Source organism: Schistocerca cancellata, chromosome 3 (genome assembly GCF_023864275.1).
Source record: "Schistocerca cancellata isolate TAMUIC-IGC-003103 chromosome 3, iqSchCanc2.1, whole genome shotgun sequence".
Classification (NCBI taxonomy): Eukaryota; Metazoa; Arthropoda; class Insecta; order Orthoptera; family Acrididae; genus Schistocerca; species Schistocerca cancellata.
Window position 1 is genome coordinate 529,550,579 of NC_064628.1, and position 24,897 is coordinate 529,575,475.

Genomic DNA, 24,897 nt, shown 5'->3' on the forward strand with positions numbered 1-24,897 from the left:
TTCAAATTAACAACACTTGAATGTTTTATGTAAATGCGAGTGACCACTAAAGTTAAGTAAAGCAAAGCTTCTTCGTACATATACACTAGTGAAACCTTTCTCCCAATCGTTTGCATGTCAATCCCACTCACACCTTGAACACTGCACTTTAGATCCAACATGTTGAACGCTTTCTACTCAGCTACTACTGTAAGTAGGCTGTTTAGGCTTTCTTTATGTAAGTTTGCTGTTTATGTTTTTTATTGGCAACGTTACATAGCACTCTGTATGAAAATCACTGGCTGTGCTGTGTGCAGTATGTGGCTAGTTTGCATTGTTGTCTGCCATTATTGTCATGAACTGCTATAGCTGGATGCGAACAGCGCGTAGCGCTGGGCAGTTGGAGGTGAGCCGCCAGCAGTGGTGGATGTGGGGAGAGAGATGGCGGAGTTTTGATAATCTGTAAGACTGAATGTCAATTATGAATATTAAGGTAAATACATTGTTTGTTCTCTATTAATATCTTTCATTTGCTAACTATCCCTATCAGTAGTTAGTACCTTCAGTGGTTTGAATCTTTTATTTAGCTGGCAGTAGTGGCGCTCGCTGTTTTGCAGTAGCTTGAGTAGCGAAGATTTTTGTGAGGTAAGTGATTTGTAAAAGGTATAGGTTAAAGTTAGTCAGGGCCATTGTTTTGTAGGGGTTATTGAAAGTCAGATTGCGTTGCGCTAAATAATATTGTGTGTCAGGTTAAGCACAGGCTTGTATAATTGTTCTAAGTGGACGTTTCATATGTATAAAATTGTTCAAAGGGGACGTTTCATATGTCGACCCTTAGCCTAGGATACCTCACTGGAATCTTCTGATTTTTTTCTTGTAGTTTGTGTATTTAGTGTAGCTTTTGTTTATTGCTACCGCGTAATTGTAGAGAGAATCTCCTTTGTAGTTGCAGTCTTTCATTGTTGTACAGTAAAACAGTTGTGGCATGCATGTAGCTTTGCGCCAAGTATTTCGCTGCTGCAATTAACTAGATATTATTTTCAGTGCTATGTTAATGTGTTCTCTTGTTTTTGCTATTCAAGTTGTGCTTTTCTGTGTTGTCGTGTGAAATATTGTGACAATAATGGCGTGTGAAAAACGTAACACTAGGCTCCAAACTAAATTGAGAAATAATAGTGACGACGAGCGTAGCTTATCAGCACCACTGGGTAGTGAATTAACTAATATTCAAAGTAGTAATTTGGTAACTGTGCATAGGGAAATGGAGCGGGCGTCAGACAATGGCGTAGGCAGTGAAACAGGTAGTGAACAGGGAAGCATTGTCGATCGATCGGGCGGCAACAGCTCGCCTCAGGAATCCGAAATGATAGGACACAATTTTGCAAATACTGTAGATTCAGGTTTTGCGTCCTCACCGTTTTCTCAAATGAGTCAAGACACATTTTCCGCTTGTCAAAATGTGAATGTTGCCGGTGCAAATTCACTGCCGAAAAGCACTGAGGAACATGTTTCAGACACCAGTGCATTGTTATTACAGTTAATGCAACAAATGGGACAAAGGCTACAAAAGTTAGACACAACGCTTGAACAAAATCAGAAACAAATGGGACAGAATCTTCAAAAGTTAGACACAATGGAACAAAATCAGAGACAAACACAGCAAAAGCTTCAAAAGTTAGACACAATGGAACAAAATCAGAGACAAACACAGCAAAAGCTTCAAAAGTTAGACACAATGGAACAAAAGCTTCAAAAGTTAGACTCAGTGGAACATATGCTTGAACAAACACGTGAAGATTTAACTACTGAGTTACATAAAATAGAATCGAAATGTCAGAAAGTCTGTAATGACGTAAAAACACAAATTTGTGAGCATTTCCAACCTATTTTTTCGCGTCATGAGAATGTATTACAGAATCACGAAGCAGCCATAAAAGAACTGCAAACCATTGTTCATGAAAATCATGAGACCTTGTGGGCTAAAATTGACTCAGTTGCATCTACCGATTCGGTTACGCAACTGGCAAAAACTCAGGAAAACTTAAAGAACACAGTAGATTCGATTTCAACACAAATGGACACTCTGAAACTTGGTTCAGAAAAACACACTGAGGAAATGTGTTCACTATCGGAGAAAGTAGCTGAACTTTCGGATCAGGTCACTAACTTATCTACAAAGGTAGATGATGATCTGAATGACACAAGACCCGTAGCCTTCACTGACACAGAAGACTATGAACAAATAAGAAAATTCAAACAAAATCAAAATCAAATTAATACACAGCATAAAAGAGAAATCCGGGAAGTACAAGATCAGTTGACGCAGGTGATACAAGAATTACGTATTTCAGAGGACACTCGCGCCCCAATACTGGAAGAGGGACATAGAAATACGGAAAAGCCACAATATAATAACACAGAGCATTTCGGTAATTATGAAAGAAATTGGCAAGGTGCACCGAATTTTGAGATGGAACCGCCGACACGACGTAACAATGACCGATATGTGACTCGCCGACATGATGATTTTGACTATAAGCTGTTCATTACTACACGTAAATTCAAAACATTTAAGAATTCTGGCAACGACATTCATCCACAAGCGTGGCTCCATCAATTCTCTCATTGTTTCCCTCCCAACTGGTCATTGGAGCACAGATTAGAATTTATGTGTGGCTACTTGGAGAATGAACCAGCTGTAAGAATGCGATCGGTCATTCACGATTGCCACAGTGAAGGAGAGTTTTACCATGCCTTCCTCTCAGCATATTGGTCTCAAGCTACACAAGACCGCGTAAAACATAGCATCATGATGATGAAACACTTTGAACAATCTGAATTTTCCAGTCTTGTCAAATATTTTGAAGACATGTTGCACAAGAATCAGTACCTATCAAACCCATACAGCCCCTCAGAACTCATCCGCATTTGCTTAATCAAACTGCCTGAACATTTACGACACATTATTTTGGCAGGACGTTGCAAAGACGACATTGAAGCTTTTCAGGGACTGTTACAAGAACTAGAAATTGACACACACAGTCGCAGGATGCGAAAACAGGAAAACAATCACTACAGGTCACATCCGTCACAATTCCGTGACGACAGAAACGATAACTGGACGCGACAAGCCTATTCTTATAACGTAAATCGTGACCAAAACAGACACCACCCATATGACAACCACTGGCAGAGTAATAGTTACAGGGAAAGATCACCTTTCCGTGGTAATGACTATCACAGAGACAATCAGAGAAACAGACAATATGGGAACCAAAATAACTATTATCAAGGGAGACAGAATAACTTTAGACGCAACGGTCCAGCGCGTAGTTACGATTCAAGGAGAAATTCTCCACCACGTGACCGACAAGAAAGAAACTATGGAATCTACCGACATGACGACAGACGATATGATCGTAACGACAGACCTGAATTGCATCAGAACTGGCGAGCTTTAAACAGAGCTGGGCCCTCTGGGCAAGGCGAATTTGTGGAAGTTAGGCCTCCTAATCCCAGTAACGGCGCGCGCCAACAAAGAAACAGACAATGACTCACACCGCAGGCAGCCGCGTGCGCCCGCTGGCTCAGGGAAAAATAACATTGACGCTAACCTTGAGCAAAATTCCAGTATTCTTTACGGACGAATACCGCACGATAATTGCATTCAAGTTGAAACTCTGCGTACTGAGAAGAGCAAAAGGTTTACACCACATTTCTCATGTAAAACCATTTATTGACAGATAATCTGCTTTTTAACTTAGTCTTTGCAATTTTCACTTCACGCTACTTGTACAATTTGTCAGAGTTAAGAAACTGTTAACATGCAACATTTTGGTTTGCTTACGAGTGGATTCTGGATTTGAGGTGCTTTCTGTGAAATACCAGATGACACAGTGGTTGGTTTGTGTGACAGCTACACGATTATATCACGACGTTACTAATGAGTGACAATTTACAATGTTGCTTTTGTGGTGTATCTGTTTTTTATCTGCACAGTTTTTCTGAATTCTTCTGTAAAGTAAAACATGTTTTAGTAGTAACTTTTGTGCTATTGCTACAAGGAGACAGCCTTTTCTGTAGCACAACAATACGTTACAGCACTGTACTTTCCTCATCACGGCAATAAGCGTAATAAGTATGATATCTATACGCAAAGCATTTCACTTTTGTGTATCATGAGGTAAGTACATTGACTTCTGCAGAACTTAGCTTTCGGAGGACAATAACTACGACACTCCCCAGAGATTATCTTAGAGCAAGACGCACATTTAGCGCTACTGGACACGTATTTGAGTGATTAATTTTGTACTTAAGACATTTATTTTTAGAGATTTTTGAATTACAAAGAAAGTTTTTCGTGACACATTTCATTTCATTGCTGTAAGCTGTAATACCTGAGGATACAATTACAATAAACCTCAGGGGGGTACACGCCTACTTTGTGTACCATGTGTTTGGCAAGCACAAGGAGCCCTAGCTAATATGGTATTTGCTTATACAACTTTACACATCGGTACCATATTTCTCTAACACATAAATTACACACCTATCTGATCATTTAACAGAGAAACAAACATCCTTTTACTACGTCAGTGACACATGTTTACGCAATTACAGAGTTGGATTACTTCACACTTAAGAAATTGTACTTTGTCTGTACTTTGTGCACTGTTCATATTTTTTTGGAACCATTGTGATACTATGAGAACTTTGAATGATGTATTTGGTAAGGGAGTATAATTTTTAAAGTACGTTTGAGGTAGATGACACTACTGAAATGAGCAGAGAATTTTCTTTAGGTTTTGAAATCATTGGAGGAAGCTACGACGTTTTTGACATTTGACTGAGGTGTTATGATGTTATTTTTACGACGACGATGTGTATTATGCTGTTGAGGTATGTTTATGTCAATAAAATTCTTGACCTATGAAATGTTTTTATATGAGACTGTCACTGTAGCGGAAACTGCTGTCGTAAATATTTCCGTAAGAAAGTTAAGTGACCACCTGCACATAATGCGACGTGGGCACCCAGGTGTGTCAGACACCTGGAGAACAAGCCTTTTCAGACGCTCAGGTAGAAAAGAAAGCCATTAGGATGTGCCTTTCATCGCTAATGCGACACGCTCGTTACTTGAAAACATATGATTTTTGTAATGCGTTGTGGGCACACAGCTGTGTCAAACACCTGGAGAATAAACCATTAGGATGTGCCTTTCATCGCTAATGCGACACCCTCGTTACTTAAAAATTTATGATATTTACTGAAATGCCTAACAAAATGACAAGAAATATTTTTACATCTGCACACCTGATTATGACAAGAGTCTTTGTACGAGAGTTGAGAGCAATTAACTTATGAAATGAAATGTCACATGACTACTGAATGACATTTTTATGCTTTGGTTTGCGTAATTGCTTATTTCATTTGATGTCTGGTTTCCAGCTGTGTAGCAGCATTGCTTTTATAAAATAAAATGCATTTGCTAATGTGAACACTTTCTGTCAACAGATCTATTAAATAATTATTTTATGATCCACATTCTTTAAAAAGGAGCACTTGGAAAGGAAAGAACAATACGAAGGAACTCGTAACAGTAAAACATGATTTTCTTTTCAAGTACATGGTAATATTTTTTTTACAATAAGTTGTTATGGTGCACCACTTTAATTACATAGACATTAAGATGACCACTTTAATTACATAGACATTAAGATGTGAATATGCATTTCCCTTGTCTGCATTGTTGTTTTTACTGTAATATTTTTTCTGCTTGCGCTATGTCATGTTTAGGTATAAGTTGCTGCTGTTTGCAAGGCATAGTGTTATTGAATTTGACTTTTGCTAATTTATGCTGCTAGCTTTGCCAATTTGCATTTCTTTGTCATTTCTGTTTGTGTTGATTTGTTGTGATGCTGCATTGCCTCGTCCTTTGGTATATATATCTGAGCTCAGTAGATTTAAGTTAGCTTAAGAGGGGGTAGACTATATAAGAAACTGACTATGGAGAATAGGTAAAGAATGCATTGCGAAGAAAGATTTGGGCCCCAATGAGTATTGTACAATCAGAAATAATTATTTTGAAAGAAATATGGATAGAATACAGGAACGAGGTATAGGTAGGATTTTCTTGGAAATAAATGATGAGGTAAGCAATGTGTGAACATATAAATACAGAAAGCATGCTTGGATAGGATTTTTTTGGTGGAAACAAATGTTGAAATAAGACGAAAGATCTATCGAATGAAGTTGTGGGGTGGACTGCAGTACCAAATGTTACACTGAAAACAAACCCTGTCCTTTCCTTTTGTGTTATCCCACTATGTGTTTGGGTACCCTTGTGTATTTGTGTTTTTCCTGTCTTTATGTGTTTAGCTGATGAGAGGTCTGTTGTAGACTTTTTCTAATAATATGTTATTTACTTTGTAAAGATGCTTAGACATTATTTATTCTGTGTTGTTTTAATGCTCATGTGTGAAGTTGAATTTTTAAAAGTGATTCTGATCTTTTATGTATGTACTCATGTCATCATTCCTGTAACACTGATGTATATGTTTATTTCTATTGTTTTGTAAAGCCTGCACTACAAATATTATCTGTATTGTTATGTTTTTAATGATGTATTTTGTACCTTTGTAATTGTATTCTTACGTCATAAAATTGTAATTGACACCAGTTCATCATATTATTAACTAGTAAGCATTCATTTCACTGCACACTTTTCTGTTGGTCATACTATATGGACACTATGTGAGAAGTTGGGACTGTTAGTGTTTGTACGTGTGTTAATAATTCAGCAAGGGACTGGATAACAGCATTGCTGGTTCTAAGGACAATTCCAAAAACTTTGTGAGTGCACAAGTGGTGGTTATGGACTTGCTCTATTATCCGCAAGACTACCATACTCTCTACCAGGACTACAGTGGGTCTGCTCTGTGATGACCTACCTACCAATCTTCTTCAAAACGTCGAATGACTCTGCTGTGGGTTTGCTCTGTTGTGGCCCATTACCTGTCAGCATGTCAAGAGTCAGCACTGTCTTTCCGTTGTAAGGACAACACTACTTCTTCAAGACTGCATGGAAATCCACTACTTCTGTGTGCAATTTTTTTTACTAATGAGACTTTGTGAACAAACACCTGCAATTACTATTATGATGAACAATCTGGACTGTCTTTATGGACTGTGAGAAAATTTTAGCTTTTGACCAACATTGTATCAATAAGTGTGTGCATTGGATATCTTTGTTAGTGTAATTATGAAAAATTTTATCAAATCATTATTGGCCACCGGCCAAAAACATTTTGTAAAATTTTTTGTGGGGAGCATGGGGGCTATGTAAGTAGGCTGTTTAGGCTTTCTTTATGTAAGTTTGCTGTTTATGTTTTTTATTGGCAACGTTACATAGCACTCTGTATGAAAATCACTGGCTGTGCTGTGTGCAGTATGTGGCTAGTTTGCATTGTTGTCTGCCATTATTGTCATGAACTGCTATAGCTGGATGCGAACAGCGCGTAGCGCTGGGCAGTTGGAGGTGAGCCGCCAGCAGTGGTGGATGTGGGGAGAGAGATGGCGGAGTTTTGATAATCTGTAAGACTGAATGTCAATTATGAATATTAAGGTAAATACATTGTTTGTTCTCTATTAATATCTTTCATTTGCTAACTATCCCTATCAGTAGTTAGTACCTTCAGTGGTTTGAATCTTTTATTTAGCTGGCAGTAGTGGCGCTCGCTGTTTTGCAGTAGCTTGAGTAGCGAAGATTTTTGTGAGGTAAGTGATTTGTAAAAGGTATAGGTTAAAGTTAGTCAGGGCCATTGTTTTGTAGGGGTTATTGAAAGTCAGATTGCGTTGCGCTAAATAATATTGTGTGTCAGGTTAAGCACAGGCTTGTATAATTGTTCTAAGTGGACGTTTCATATGTATAAATAGTTAAAAAGGGGACGTTTCACTACTTCAAAGTCACTGTCGGGTGCTAGGCCCACATTTACATATTTAGATCTACCAGCAGTCGAAATGTGTTTGTGAACAGCAGTACTCTTGTGCGTCTTAACACAGGCTCAGGGAGTTGGCAGTACAAAATAATCAAACGACAACAGGTCCAGTAAACCTGGGACACAAACTGTAGACTGCTGCGTTTCAGCTACTACCAGGGCCATAGACCCGCTCCGCTGCTGGACAAAAGAATTATAAATGAATGTCTTAGTAACAGCAATAATACTAATAACTAATGCGTAATTACACTTTCAGTCTTCTTCTGCTTTTTGACCAATCACTGCTGATAGCGCTTCATGACATCCTTTCGTTGCAGAGCACAGTCCTTGAATGATCTCTATTGGGCTAAAGCAAAGAGGTCGAGGGGAGGGGGACAGGAGGGTTGAGGGGAGAGAGAGAGAGAAGGAAAGTGGAGGAGAGAGGAGGAGAGGAGAGGAGAGGGGAGGGGAAGGGGTGACCTTGCATATGGCATGCAGAACTGCATTACCTGTAGTATAACACTGCTAAGTTCAGATATTTTCTGGGCAGAACATATACTGCTACCCTATTGACGTATCACATTATTATGACAATCTACACTGCTGCTTAAAATAATACACTGAATATAGAAACATAGGTGTCCATTTTACGCACTTCTTCGTCACTGTACATTTAACATTTCGATCGAACGTTTCCCCAATAAAAAGAAGAAGGAAATGTTTGTTGTGGTTAAATGATCGCTGTGTGAGACGCAACGATTGTGTGTTACACTCATCTAATGAGTTTTTGCCACAGAATACGCAATGATGAAATCACAGAATGTCGGGACCTGGATAAGTGCCACTCACTGCCCTTTTGCTTCTTGAGATACACTTGCATTGGTTCTGGGAATTTCAGCTGCGTAATTCTAGAAGCTTGACTCTTACAAAACGACAGACGAGAGCACTTGTCCTCAAAATGTTTCGCGTGACTGACTCTTTAAGTCGAAAGATATTGAGCTTTGCTCTTCGCGCCGTGTAGTCAAGACGGCTTTGTGCTGCTGAGTGTTTCTTATCACCTGCAGTAACTGGAGACTATGACGTAGTTCGTTGAATAGGCACGAGTGCTCAGTAATGTGGGCTCGAGTAAGCAAATTTCATAAATTTCAACGGATGCCTGTTCCAAACAGAGCATGAACTCATGCCAGAGGACGACTTTATTAATTTATGTTTGGAACTGTTCGTTTCGTACAGTTTGCTGTCATTTATTTGTTTCATGTTCTAATACCTTAATATATGGGAATCTATCACCTCCAAAGTGCTCTATAGCTCATTTGGTTATTTTTATTTACAGCATCCCCGTTTGTAAAAATTAAATAGTCCAAGATTCCTTATCAGATGGCGAATCTTATTAGCTTTTCTAATCATGACTCCCGATGGCCTTCTTTGTCAACATATTGTATTTAATACTTCACAATTTTGCAATTTATATGTCCACTTAATTTTCAACATGTTTCTACTTCACCACAATTCGCAATAATGCACGCTTCAGTACGTCAAGGTGCTATTTTACAGGTTTAGTCTCAGAACTGTCTGTCCTAATTCTATGCGAACGTCTGAAATCGGTACATTTCATGGTATTTCATTTTAATTTATTTTTTTGTTGGATAATTCTTTCCTTTCAAGATTCCAGGTACTTGTTTAAGATCAGTAACCATTATCTTCCTCTGAAGAATCGAACAAAGCACTCTAATGTCTAAGCAAAGAAATGCACTGGGACGAAACACAGTGAATGCAGCAGTGGTAGCCTTCCGTATACGCTCAAAATCAGGACAGGGATACTTTTCGTATTGCTGGAGAGATAATAGGTATATGTTCAATTACGAAACAACCAATAGACATAGGATATAGCTTCCTCCAATGGCGTAGCTAGGTATTTTGCCACTTGGTGGGCAGTTATAATTTCTCTGCATCTCTCTCCCAATCCCTACCCAGTTCACATAAACATCAAATCCTTTTTCTAGGGAAGTAATTTTTGATGCAATTGATTTAGCAAGCAAAGTATAACCCTAAATAATTTGTAAACAGCTTTTATTACTGGAAATAAATAAGTAAAATGCATTTTTATAAATAGCACAATTGAATTGATTATCAATGGTTCAGTAAAAATAATCAAAGGTTTCCTTCATGGTAGATGGCTTTAACATGTACCCTGGAAGCTCTTTCTTGCTGCTTTTCTGTTGCAATTTTTGAAACTACATCATCAAATTCTATACCTCAAGGTACAGAATTTTAGATCGACAAAAATGCCAAACTACGGAATCCTGCTTTATTCATAGTGAACTTAACTAGTTTCCGTTTTGAAAAAGTCCTCTCATATGAGGCTACCGAAATACACGGAGTAGAGAGAACTCTTAATGCCAAAATAAGGTTGCGAACCAATTCGGAAAATTGATATTCGTCCACAAACTATAAGAATCTTAAAGATGTACAACCAACAGGCTCTTCTTTTGGAATTTTAGCAGCATAAAGACATCTTATTAGCTATGGAATTTCTGCAAGGGTACCATCTTCAGAAATACGAGGGCTATTCAGAAAGTTGGGAACGTTTCCGTCTGACGCCGATAGGCGCGCGCCGATCGCGTTTTTTTTAATTTTTTTTTTATGAGCGTGCTCGGCAGCTCAGTCGGCAACCATCCATGACAGTGGGAACGTCTCTGGGCGTCTGGTTTTTTCGATATTCGAATTTTAAATGTGCGCTGCAATCGAGAGACGGATTTTGTTGGCAAAAACCTAAAACCCATACAAATTTATCGTGGACTGTGCGAAGTGTACAGAAACAACGTAATGAGTGAATGTTCCGTCCGGAAGTGGTGCATTCTGTTTAAAAATGGCCGATCCAACGTTCATGATGAAGAGAAGAATGGACAGCCGAGCATTGTGACTGACGATCTTGTCACTAAAGTTGATGAAACGATTCGAGAAAACCGTCGCTTCAACAACCATAAATTCTGCCCGTACTGTCAAGCTTCGCACTGCCTTAGAAGAGCAGTTCAAAACAAACGCCAAGGAAAGCTGACGTCCAAAATTTTGTTTTTGCACGACAATGCCTGACCTCACAAGGAAAATCGCATTAAAGAACACCTTAATCCATTCAAATGGGAAATTTTGTCTCATCCACCCTACAGCTTCGATCTTGCAAAAAGCGACTCCACTTGTTTTCCAAGATGAAGAACTGAACAGCTTTGATGACGACGCGGAACTCCAGGCGGGCGTGACTCAATGGCTGAGGTCTCAGACGGCAGAATTTTACGACGGAGGTATTTCAAACCTTGTCCACCGCTATGATAAGCGCCTCAATGTGTTTGGTGACTATGTGGAAAAGTAGTATGTCGAACTATGTGTTAATACCTTCAGCTGCTGACGGGAGTTAATGTATATATAGGGGGATAGGTGAAAATGTGTGCCCCCACTGGGACTCGAACCCAGGAGAGTTCGGGTAATATGTGTGCATCCGCACAGAAGAGGAAGGTCATGGCCGGTATCGCCAGAATTATGTACTTATATGGATATGGTGTCTGTTCTTCCGGACACGTCCTTCCTCTTCCGTGCGCATGCACACACATTACCCGAACTCCTACGGCACTTGGTAAGAACGTCTTCCACAAGTAATGATTGTGTTAGGTAGGGACACTACGAATGTAGTGTGTGGACATATAAGGTGAGAACGTGGGTCTCGCGGGAGGCGTGACCGAGATAGTCCCTGCAGTCGTACTATCCTCTGTGATTTCGGTGGCTCAGATGGATTGAACGTCTGCCATATAAGCAGGAGATCTCGGGTGCGAGGCCCGGTCAGGGCACACATTTTCACCTCTCCCCGTTGATATATATCAACGCCCGTGAACTGATGAAGATATTAATACATAATTCTAATTTCGTTCTAGACGGCTACAGGTCATCAATGGTGTCTGTTATTTCGGAAAGAAAGAACAGACACCACATCCACATAAGTAAGTAGTATGCTCTTTCAGGTGTATACAATAAAATGTATTTCTTGTACTTAGCTATTTTTAATGCCAAAACGTTCCCTACTTTCTGAATAGCCCTCTTATCACCATAATTGTCACTAAACTTTTTACAGTAGTGGTAATTTCCGTTTCTGAGATTTTAAAAGGGATTTCTGGGCTCTAAAACAGAAAAACTATCCGACATATGTCCCACGGTTTTACACGACTCCTTGTAGAAACTTTCGACGCACTAAGACGCGGTTCACACTGAAGCGATGCGATATACCATATGAAATGCGATGCGACTTGTGATGTGACGCAGAAGCTAGCAGCATCAAAAGATCGCATAGACACGTAGTTGAAGTAACAACTGCTTGACACTAGAACGACAGCGATACGACACCGACACGTGTCCCTATCGTACCGCACGGTGCAACACGGACTGCCAGTCGAGTCGCTCCATGCAAGTTGTTTCATACGATACACGGTCAGCGAAATTTCAAGTCATCCGATGTGCCACAAAAAAAAAAAGTGTTATATGTATATGAAGAAAAACCACATCCGTCTCTGGAGTTAGTTTCTCAGTAAAACTTTTGCTTTCCGAGCACACAATTAAAAACAATTTCTTTTAGGGTCACACACGTTCTCTACTATGCAATCTATCCCATTCGATTCTGAGGAAACTATGTGGTCAAAAAATAGATTTTTCCGCATTTTATAGTCTGACTTCACAGTTTGATATAATGAACTGGTTTTCTTTCCGTTACTGCCCATAGTTACTGTGACACTTCTCAATCACCAGGTGTAATTCAAAAAAATTATAGGGAAAAATGTAGCTACTGGCCGTTTCCGTTATCCAGGTTTCAGGTCATGTATTTCTATGTATGAAATGTAGTTAATACACTATGTGATAAAAAGTATCCGGACAGCCGCAAAAACATACGTCTTTCATATTAAGTGCATTTTTCTGCCATCTACTGCCAGGTACTCCATATCAGCGACCTCAATAGTCATTAGACATCGTGAAAGAGCAGAATGGGGCGCTCCGCGGAACTCATGGACTTCAAACGTGGTCAGGTGATTGGGTGTCACTTGTGTCATATGTCCGTGAGCGAGATTTCCACACTCCTAAACATCCCAAGGTCGCTGTTTCCGATGTGATAATAATAATGTCGTGTGACTACGGCCTCCCGTCGGGTAGACCGTTCGCCAGGTGCAAGTCTTTCGATTTGACGCCACTTCGGCGACTTGCGCGACGATGGGGATGAAATGATGATGATTAGGACAACACAACACCCAGTCCCTGAGCGGAGAAAATCTCCGACCCAGCTGGGAATCGAACCCGGGCCCTTAGGATTGACATTCTGTCGCGCTGACCACTTTTTTTTTTTCGTTGTCTTTGGTCGTTGCGGAAGTCACATGACAGCCATTCAAGTTCGTTTATTGATCCTTCCACTCAGTTTTTTTTATTACAGAGGCCAACCAGCTCTCTGACCGAACACGCTGAGCTGCCGTGTCGGCTGCCACTCAGCTACCGGGGCCAGACTCCGATGTGATAGTGAAATGGAAACGTGATGGGACACATACAGCACAAAAGCGTACAGGCCGACATCGTCTGTTGACTGACAGAGACCGCCAACAGTTCAAGAGGACAATAACGCGTAATAGGCAGACATCTATCCAGACCATCACACAGGAATTCCAAACTGCAGCAGGATCCACTGCAATTGCTATGACAGTTAGGCGGGAAGTGAGAAAACTTGGATTTCATGGTCGAACGGCTCCACACAAGCCGCACATCACGCCGGTAAATGCCAAACGACGCCTCGCTTGGTGTTCAAATGGCTCTGAGCACTATGGGACTTAACATCTATGGTCATCAGTCCCGTAGAACTTAGAACTACTTAAACCTAACTAACCTAAGGACATCACACAACACCCAGCCATCACGAGGTAGAGAAAATCCCTGACCCCGCCGGGAATCGAACCCGGGAACCCGGGCGTGGGAAGCGAGAACGCTACCGCATCGCTTGGTGTAAGGAGCGTAAACATTGGACGGTTGAACAGTGGAAAAATGTTGTGTGGAGCGACGAGTCACGGTACACAATGTGGCGATCCGATGACAGGATGTGGTGGGTATGGCGAATGCACGGTCAACACCATCTGGCTGGCTCTGGGCACTATGCGACTTAACTTCTGAGGTCATCAGTCGCCTAGAACTTAGAACTAATTAAACCTAACTAACCTAAGGACATGACACACACCCATACCCGAGGCAGGATTCGAACCTGCGACCGTAGCGGTCACGCGGTTCCAGACTGAAGCGCCTTTAACCGCACGGCCACACTGGCCGGCTCAACACCATCTGCCAGCTTGTGTAGTGCCAACAATAAAATTCGGAGGCGGTGGTGTTATGGTACGGTCGTCTTTTTCATGGAAGGGACTTGCACCTCTTGTTGTTTTGCGTGGGATTATCACAGCACAGGCCTACATTATTGTTTTAAAAACCTTCTTGCTTCCCACTGTTGAAGAGCAATTCGGGGGTGGCGATTGCATCTTCTACAACTACATCTACATCTACATTTGTACTCCGCAAACCACCCAACGGTGTGTGGCGGAGGGCACTTTACGTGCCACTGTCAATACCTCCCTTTTCTGTTCGAGTCGCGTATGGTTCGCGGGAAGAACGACTGTCTGAAAGCCTCCGTGCGCGCTCGAATCTCTCTAATTTTACATTCGTGATCTCCTCGGGAGGTATAAGTAGGGGGAAGCAATATATTCGATACCTCATCCAGAAACGCACCCTCTCGAAACCTGGCGAGCAAGCTACACCGCGATGCAGAGCGCCTCTCATGCAGAGTCTGCCACTTGAGTTTGCTAAACATCTCCGTAACGCTATCAAATAACCCTGTGACGAAACGCGCCGCTCTTCTTTGGATCTTCTCTATCTTCTCCGTCAACCCGATCTGGTACGGATCCCACACTGATGAGCAATACTCAAGTATAGGTGGAACGAGTGTTCTGTAAGCCACTTCCTTTGTTGATGGACTGCATTTTCTAAGGACTCTCCCAATGAATCTCAACCTGGTACCCAGTTACCAACAATTAATTTTATATGATCATTCCACTTCAAATCGTTCCGCACGCATACTCCCAGATATTTTACGGAAGTAACTGCTACCAGTGTTTGTTCTGCTATCATATAATCATACAATAAAGGATCCTTCTTTCTATGTATTCGCAATACATTACATTTGTCTATGTAAAGGGTCAGTTGCCACTCCCTGCACCAAGTACCTATCCGCTGCAGATCTTCCTGCATTTCGCTACAATTTTCAAATGCTGCAACTTCTCTGTATACTACAGCATCATCCGCGAAAGGCCGCATGGAATTTCCGACACTATCTACTACGTCATTTATATATATTGTGAAAAGCAATGGTCCATAACACTCCCCTGTGGCACGCCAGAGGTTACTTTAACGTCTGTAGACGTCTCTCCATTGATAACAACATGCTGTGTTCTGTTTGCTAAAAACTCTTCAATCCAGCCACACAGCTGGTCTGATATTCCGTAGGCTCTTACTTTGTTTTTCAGGCGACAGTGCGGAACTGTATCGAACGCCTTCCGGAAGTCAAGGAAAATAGCATCTACCTGGGAGCCTGTATCTAATATTTTCTGGGTCTCATGAACAAATGAAGCGAGTTGGGTCTCACACGCTCGCTGTTTCCGGAATCCATGTTGATTCCTACAGAGTAGATTCTGGGTTTCCAAAACCGACATGATACTCGAGCAAAAAACATGTTCTAAAATTCTACAACAGATCGACGTCAGAGATATAGGTCTATAGTTTGGCGCATCTGCTCGACGACCCTTCTTGAAGACTGGGACTACCTGTGCTCTTTTCCAATCATTTGGAACCTTCCTTTCCTCTAGAGACTTGCGGTACACGGCTGGTAGAAGGGGGGCAAGTTCTTTCGCGTACTTTGTGTAGAATCGAATTGGTATCCCGTCAGGTCTAGTGGACTTTCCTCTGTTGAGTGATTCCAGTTGCTTTTCTATTCCTTGGACACTCATTTCGATGTCAGCTATTTTTTCGTTTGTGCGAGGATTTAGAGAAGGAACTGCAGTGCGGTCTTCCTCCGTGAAACAGCTTTGGAAAAAGGTGTTTAGCATTTCAGCTTTACGCGTGTCATCCTCTGTTTCAATGCCATCATCATCCCGGAGTGTCTGGATATGCTGTTTCGAGCCACTTACTGATTTAACATAAGACCAGAACTTCCTAGGATTTTCTTTCAGCACTATCGAACACCTGTTCAAAATGCACTGCCTGTGGCGGAGTGGTTACACGACAATAACATCTCTGAAATGGACTGGCCTGCACAGAGTCCTGACCTGAATCCTATAGAATACCTTTGGGATGTTTTGGAACACCGACTTCGTGCCAGGCCTCACCGACCGACATCGATACCTCTGCTCAGCGCAGCACTCCGTGAAGAAACCTTCCAGCAGCTGATTAAAAGTATGCCTGCGAGAGTGGAAGCTATCATCAAGGCTAAGGGTGGGCCAACACCATATTGAATTACACCATTACCAATGGAGGGTGCCACGAACTTGTAAGTCATTTTCAGCAAAGTGTCCGGATACTTTTGATCAGATAGTGTATATCGGAATAGTTTTTAACGGTAGAAGGAGACCGATACCTCCTTCCATTCTCACGATATGTCGGTGGTTGTCCGCGACGATGCTGGCAGCCACGTGTCACAGGTGATGCTCCTCGTATTACTGCCTGCCGTGGCCTGCTATGTAGAGTGCTCAGCTAAACTGTGTTTCTCTTTTTCGTATGCTGTCGATACAAGCCAAAGCAGGGAATAAAAAGCTTACTGAAATGAAAGACATCAGGAGTTATCAGTTGATAATGATGTGCGCTTGTTTTTTAAGCCTAAGCTCCCTGATTTCAGAGAACTTTGTGACAGGCGTAAAACAGATCTGAAAGTTAAGAAGAGAAATGAAGCTTAGTAAATGTAGCACCACAAAAGCTGGAGAATAGATAGGTACATCAGCTAATGCCGAGATACCGGACTGAAGCGTGGAAAAAATTATTTTATGGCACAACTCGTCAAAAAGAAAGGATCGGTTGATAGGGCACATTCTGAGGCATCAATAAATAGTAAATGTAGTGACGAAGGAAATGTCTAGATTGAGTCAAATGGATGAATGCAGTAAGCAGGTTCAAATGGATGTAGGCTGCAGTAGTTAGTCAGATATGAAGAGGCTTTCATGCGATAGACTGGGGTGGAAAGCTGCACCAAAGCAGTCTTTAAACTAAAGACCACAACAATCACGAAAACGATGGGGAATAAGAGAATGCCTAGAATGTTAAGTAGAAATCATATAACTTCCTGTTACCATTCGCAGTTAGTTATGTTAAGATATAGATACATTTTTTTGCGTTCCCATCTTCGGAAAAAAATTGGACTTGGCAACATTGGTCGACTCAGATTGCGCACTAGCCCGGACACGAATCGTTTGTCGTGCTAATATTTACGTCAGATGTTTGAACTGTATCCAGGAACATGTAGTAAAACTGAAATGTAAGTTAAACACCTGTAGTAAGTCACAGCAGAACATATTTAAGCATCTTTGGTATGAGGAGGAAATAAGTAATAAACAAAGTTAATTAAAACTTGTTGTACCTTAATTCAGTAACCAATGTCAGTCGATCTACAAAACTCAGCAGACGCATTTACCTTAAAGTGTCTCGAATAGATAAAAGACTACAATTCCCCCCTCCCCTTGACCACTTCTATCTGTATAATAAAAATTCAGTGTTAACCGTCGATAAGTGCATCAACTGACAGCGGCTGGACCGATTCGGCTAATTTGTTTTTAATGTTCGTAATAGTGCGAATAAGATTTGTAGGGAAAGGAAAACGGTAAAAATTGTTCGGAAAAATTTTAAAATTCCGGAAAGCCAGAAAGCGCTTTTTTCTATTTGATTTTTGTGTGAATTCAAAACCATAACTCACGATTCTCATAACAATCATAGTTTTTGTATGCACTCTTGATTGTAACTGCCGGTAGGAGCGATAGCTTTGGTTGAGCTCTTCTTTTTTGTTTTGCTCGTTATGCTACTGAGATGGGAATAAGTCACTTTTATGTTTAAAAAAAAAAAAGAAAATTTGTAAGATCTGAAGAAAACTCGCGAAAAACGAAATGAAAATGAAAATAAAATTACCTTTATTTTTATTCTTCTGTTGTTTCATAATCTGTCCAACAAATGTAGATATTTTATTTCTATTCCAATTCCAATTTACTTCGTTACAACGTGCGTAAACCGTCAAATTGTGAATCATGCTAATATGTTACATAGTGACGAAAAATTGATTCAGTTGTTCGTTATAGGGTGAACTGCGATTTGTGACATAACTTCTTCGAAATCATTTCATGAAGTGAATCAGGTTTCGTCGTTCTATCTCAAAGAAATTTACAGATTTACTTACGAAGTACTGACAAATGATTAAACATTACAGTAACAACAAAGTGAATCAACTGTCCGTTTTCAACTGACTTGTGATTATTCGCATCGCTCGTTGTATCGCAATCGTCATAACTGAATTTACCTAACACTATTTAATCGCGTTGCAATGCCGCCATTAAGACGGAGCAATTTCGGTCGCAGAACTCACAATGCTACAAACCCAAAGACTTTTCGATTTCGTCGAACCGCAGAGCAACGTGATGAGCGAAATGAAATTGATTGGAATTGACTATCACAAACACGCTCAGAGTTGTAACATTATGTGTGTCCATCGACCGAATTTAACTGAATAAGTTCTCCAGAGAATGAAAGACTGAATGAAATTGTAAAATTGTGACTTGTTCTGGCGCAGAGCGCCAAAGATTACTACTGCGATCCGATACACTCAAAAGCGGTCAAACACATTTTTTAAGCCCGACCGCGGTGAAACAAAATATGAGATACAGCGTGAAAACAAAATGTGTTCTAAATCTTATACCACTTATGTTTTGTCTGTCTGTATGTGTAGACGCACGTTATTACAGTTCATTGTAATTAATAATTAAAAATATGTAATGTGAATAGTTTCGATGTGAAACGTCTCAATATATAAAGAAGCATGGCATATTTTAAAAAAAGCAATGGATATTTGCCTGTTTCTGAGGAACTGTGATTATTAACACAAAAGCTGATTTATGTGGAATTGTCAGCCACGATAATGTGCAAAAAATATTTAAAGTAAATTTCTATTTAGCTTATTAAAATTTAATTCTAAACTGAATGCAGTTATTTGACTTGTTCTTTAAATAGCTATCACCAGTCAATTTCTGATGCCCTATGTTCATAAATGTTTAATTGTCATTTTAGCACAAATGTTCACAGAAATCATCGACGCTTCCACAGGGCTCAGAAGCTATCCGGTGAAAATTTGATTACAATCCCCATTTTTGTTTTCCATAAAAGTGTATCAAAATTATTGATTGCTTCTTTCAAGAATCCGACACGTCATTGCATGGAACAAGGTGCGCTTATGTTGAAATCCGGCGTACTCGCACGAGGCTAAAAAAACATCTTCTAAAACATCAGGTACCGTAAAGAGGGGTGACTTTGAACGGCGAGGTGACTTTGAACAGCAATTTAGCGTCTTTTTAAGGTAAATGCTGCACTCTAATGTGTAAATACGGAACTAAGGTCATAGTCGTTAAATATCGCCAATAATCGATACTTCCAGATGATATGACAGTCGATATGAAATAAAAGCTATAAAATAAAATAATTTTCTGGAAATGTAAGTTCTTCGACAACCGCAAAAATATTTGACTATTATTTGAAGCCTTTTTGAGTTCAGAATTTGAAACGAGTGTTTATGGGCAAGGTTAACACTTGAATGAACATTTACAGAAAGCATAAAATGGTATTCTTTAGTGACGTAAAAATATAGAATGTGAAGGCTTGTCTTTCAAGGTGTGACTTTGATCAGCGTCTTCCCTATTCTTTGACACATCAGCTCCATGGAAAATATGTTTTAGTGAAGTTTCCTTCAAAGAGGAGTGTAAAATATTATGTTGGACATGTTATCACTGATGATGAAATTACACTTATGGGGAAATGGCATTCCAAGCTGGATAATGTGGCATAATGTTCCCAATGTGTCAGATTTTGAGAAAGATAACATTTGTAGGATTATATTTAAGATACTTAAAGGGGAAGGCTTCATTTTGTGTTTGCATTTGATGACTATGACATCTACTAGAGTGGACACTCTTTCCTGGCAACTTCCTTTCCTGCAGAGTGTTTACAAATGTATTTCTTCAAAATGCGATAACTTACTTTTCCTCACTTTTGATAAAGTCATAAAGTCTGTTTTGAAAAGATCTGTTTTTAAATAATTTTCTTATTTCATAAATAGCTCAGCACCCATTTCCATTATGAGCAAAATTAAACTGTAATCTTACGAACAATTTCAGGTGATTAAAGAAAACACACAAAAAATATTCAAATTTTTTAAAATAAGTTACTTTCAAAACTATATTTATATACAAAATATCATGCTGTTTCATATGATATGGGTGTCATTTAACAGCAACTGACATGACTCCCACAGAATAGACAAATGTTTCCATGTTCAAAGTGACCCCGAGCCATTGGGTGAAAATGAACAGTGAAAAATAAAAAAAAAACTAAGCATCGTGGATAAAAATGTATAATGTGCTTTATCATATTCAGCAACACATTTTGCAACTTTACAAAATGTATCATGTCAGTACCTTGAGAAGTTAGTGTTTAATTTACAAAACTGAATTTAAAATGTTCAACATCACCGCACTTTGCGGTACTATAGTTAACAGCAAAATACTCTCTCCATTTCAGCCCATTCAAAATGTTTATAATAATATAGAGTGCACCCAAGAAGAAAGAGAAAATACAAACGATGATGATATGCATCGGATGAGACGTCATCAGAAGCGAATCGATCGATTGTGGATTTCAAGAATGCTACAAGAAGACAAGCAAATGTTGCGTTGAAATTCACAAGGAAGCCTTGGTGGGGCAAAGTGGGTTAAAATTTGATATTTTGTTAAGGAATATAACTTAAATGATTAACAAGAATCCTCAAAAATATTAACTATTATTATTTCAAATTTATGATTTTTCAGTTGCCACTAAAATTACAATTTTACAGGACACGGTTACCAATATAAAAACTTTGAAAGTCTAATCCGATTTACTCCACTACATGAGGTAAAGTAGTTCACCCACACATTTTTGTGTTTAAACCACTCCACCCCATTCAAGGCAGAATGTGGATCACTGTACTATTTTTAATAGAAATAATGCTATATATTTAAATAAAAAGTATCTTTAACATTAAAATTACAATTGAAAATTCAGTTTACTTTTAAAACTTGAACCAAAAAGCAACAACATAAAATTGTTGTATTATCCCCTATGGCAATTCTGTCTACTCCACATTGTTTAATTTATTGTCTGAGATATCACATCGACTTCTTCCCAATTATTTGACGCTTACTTCACAAATGACGTTTCATATGAAATCTGTTTGAATGTCAGCAATATCAGGATACACAAAATGTGTGTTCTTCTTGTTATCTTCTTTCCTTAAAAACTGATCACACAATGTATTTATCTAGCTCCATAATTTTTCCTACATAACATATATCTCTTTTGTCAGTATTGAAGGAAATGACGACATGATCTCCTTTATCATAATGAATTTCAGAAAGCTATTCTTCCTTCAGTTTCCATGACATCCTCCTTGCCAGGAATATTAATCGTTCCGTCTTCTTTGCCTGTAACAATCAAATCCTCACATCGAACACCTTTTCAAGGTAAAATATTGAGTTGTTTAGTGATGTTACACTCTCACGGGTTTTCTGCAAATGTTCAGTCTGTCAAATTTTGAGTCTGTCCAAGAATTTCACGCAGCTTGGTCACAAATTTCTATGGTTTTACAGAGAATATGCCATAAGCTTTAAAACTAATGTTACATTCTCTGCTAAAGTAGAATTTATGGCTTGTAATGCAGTTTTCAGCAACCCAGGAAACTCTACTTTGTGAAGTGGCCCCTGTTTCTTGTATTCCACATATCAATAACTTGCCGCCATGCTCTCTTTTTAAAGGTCGGAGATACGCTACATCGAGAGACTGGCATATGCGGACAGAGTTTGATGGAAGAAAGAAAAAACGGTTGATATTTGCGTCACACTCTTGGACAATATTGAACGTTAAGTGATTTGACAGATTGTCACTAATGAGCACTGTGGGACCATCTTCCCTCCTGCAATATGTCATATTGCACAGAACCACTAACAGAAAATTCTATATCCAACCATCCAGTATGCAGAAACACCCCAGGTCAATGTGCTTCGTCTTGTACATTACATAAGGTGGGGGGGTGGGGGAGAGGGGGAGGGGGGAGGAGGAGACCACCAATCTGCTGCTGCAGCAACCATGACACAGATGTTACTTTTGCTATAGTCTACAACATGTGTACTATGTTTCGCATCCCTCTTCACAACAAATTCCACAGCCCTGGGTCGTGCGCAGTTTATCTCATCAAAATTTAGAATGAGTTCTTCAGGTTTCTAATATAGGATGTAGTAGATTCCTATGATATCCTAGCTCTTAACCTCTTAATATTTTCAGAACATTACAATCATTTCACGGTTCCGTGACATGAACGACTGAAACCAGTCCACAACTGCCATGTTGCCTACAAGTCGTGAGTCTGTTACTCCTTCATGTATAGGTACCCAGCCGATGAACTTAATCCATGGCTGATGTCGTCTGTTTTGTGGAAACAAGTCAAGACACTTAAATCAAGTACGATCATGCGTGTTGAGCTGCGGAGCGACAAATATCGAGAAGTATTTTCAAAAAGATTTCTCAACATTGGCAATGACAAAATCCTCGTTGACATTTCGACTCCCTACATTATATTCCGCGTCGTTTTTGCCAGTTCACAGAATGAAGGGGCGTATTCATCCGACAAGTGTTTCCAGATATTGCTCAAAATCACAAAATCGTATTTGGTTGAGCGAAAGTGCATTATTGGCTGCCGAAAAAAAACACTAATGTCGAGGAATTGGATTTCAAGATTCAAAGTGAAATTGCTGGCTAATTGATGAAGTGCAAATCCTTGGATACCTTTACTAGCTAGATGATATCGTCAGCTACCCAACCGGGGATTTAAGCCCGATGGAATTACCCAGGTTGCCGCGTCACAATTTCCAGTTCAAAGTCCGATCGGTAATCACAATGTTGTGAAATACCAGCGTAGCTCGTCTTTGTAATGGCGCCCGGCTTGCGGTGGAGAAACTGATGAGCAACGTCACGGAAGCAACAGTTCTTAAAGACAAGAACAAAGGAGAAGACATTCTGATACCATGCAGCCCAATGATTCCATGCGACATGCAGTTCGACTTTAAACGCTTGCAGTTACCGTTGCGGCTTGCATTCGCAATGGTAATAAACAAATTACAAGGGCAGTCATTCAGTTTTCGCGGCATTATCCTTGAAACTTCGTGCTTCTCACACTGTCGATCGTATGTCGTCTGTTTTCTTGTTGGAAAACTATCAGATTTGTTTGTTTACGCGTCAGACAGAAAACAAAAAAGTTGTGTATCATAAAGCACTGAAATACACGAAATGACGATGTCGCAGCAAACCCAACCGAAACTATGCATTACTTTGTTTTCATTGTTTACTTGAATATCACTCCTGCAATCGAAAGCGAAATCTAAATAAAACACCTTGAGTTTCATTGCGATTTCAAATGTAACTGAAAAAGTAAATCATTCGGTTGAAATAAAATTCGGACTTAATTCAACTGATACTTAAAGTCTGGAACAAAATCACGTGGTTCCCGGCACATCACACATTTCCAGCATTTCAGTGTTGTAACGCGGACAGAATCCATCTCGAATGCAAACTTCCCGTTGGCGCACAGCTAAATGTGTCCTCCTCAAACCGAATATCCATGGCACAACTAACGTTCACAAACAAATTTATTGAAGTCTGGATAGGGCAATATCTGTCTGGTCAGCTAATACATAATTAAAAGTGTTCACTCAACTTTACAGCAATAGATCGACTGAAAGTGGTTCGTTTCACCATGTAAATAGGCAATAATTACACTGAACTGTGCATCCAAATCAACATGCACACTCCATCCCATACCCATATTGTTGTTGTTGTTGTTGTTGTTGTTGTGGTCGTCAGCCCAAAGATGCAGCTCTCCACGTTAGTGTACCCTGTGCAGATGTATTCATTTCCCAATAACAATGCAACCTACATCCATTTGAATTCGCGTAATGTTCATCTCTTTGTCATGCTCTGCAATTTATTTCTCCCCTTCTACATTTTCCTCCAGTACTAAATTAATGATCTCTTGATGTCTCAGTAAACACTGAGGTGACAGAAGTCGTAGGATACCTCCTAATACCCTGTCGGATTTCCTTTTGCCCGGCGTAGTGCAGCAACTCGACATGGCATGGACTCAACAGTCGTTGGAAGTAACCTGCAGAAATATTGAGCCTTGCTGCCTCTATAGCCGTCCATAATTGAAGTGTTGCCGATGCAGGATTTTGTGCACGAACTGGCCTTTCGGTTATGTCACATAAATGTTCAGTGGGAGTCATGTCGGGTGATCTGGGTGGCCAAATCATTCGCCCGAACTGTACAGAATGTTCTTCAAACCAGTCGCGAACAATTGTGTCCCGGCGACATGGCGCATAATCATTTGGGAACATAAAGTCCATGAATGACTGTAAATGGTCTCCAGCTAGCCGAACATAACCATTTCCAGTCAGTGATCGGTTCAGTTCGACCAGAGGACCCAGTCCATTCCATGTAAACACAGCCCACATCATTATAGGGCCACCACCAGCTTGCACAGTGCCCTGTTGACAACTTG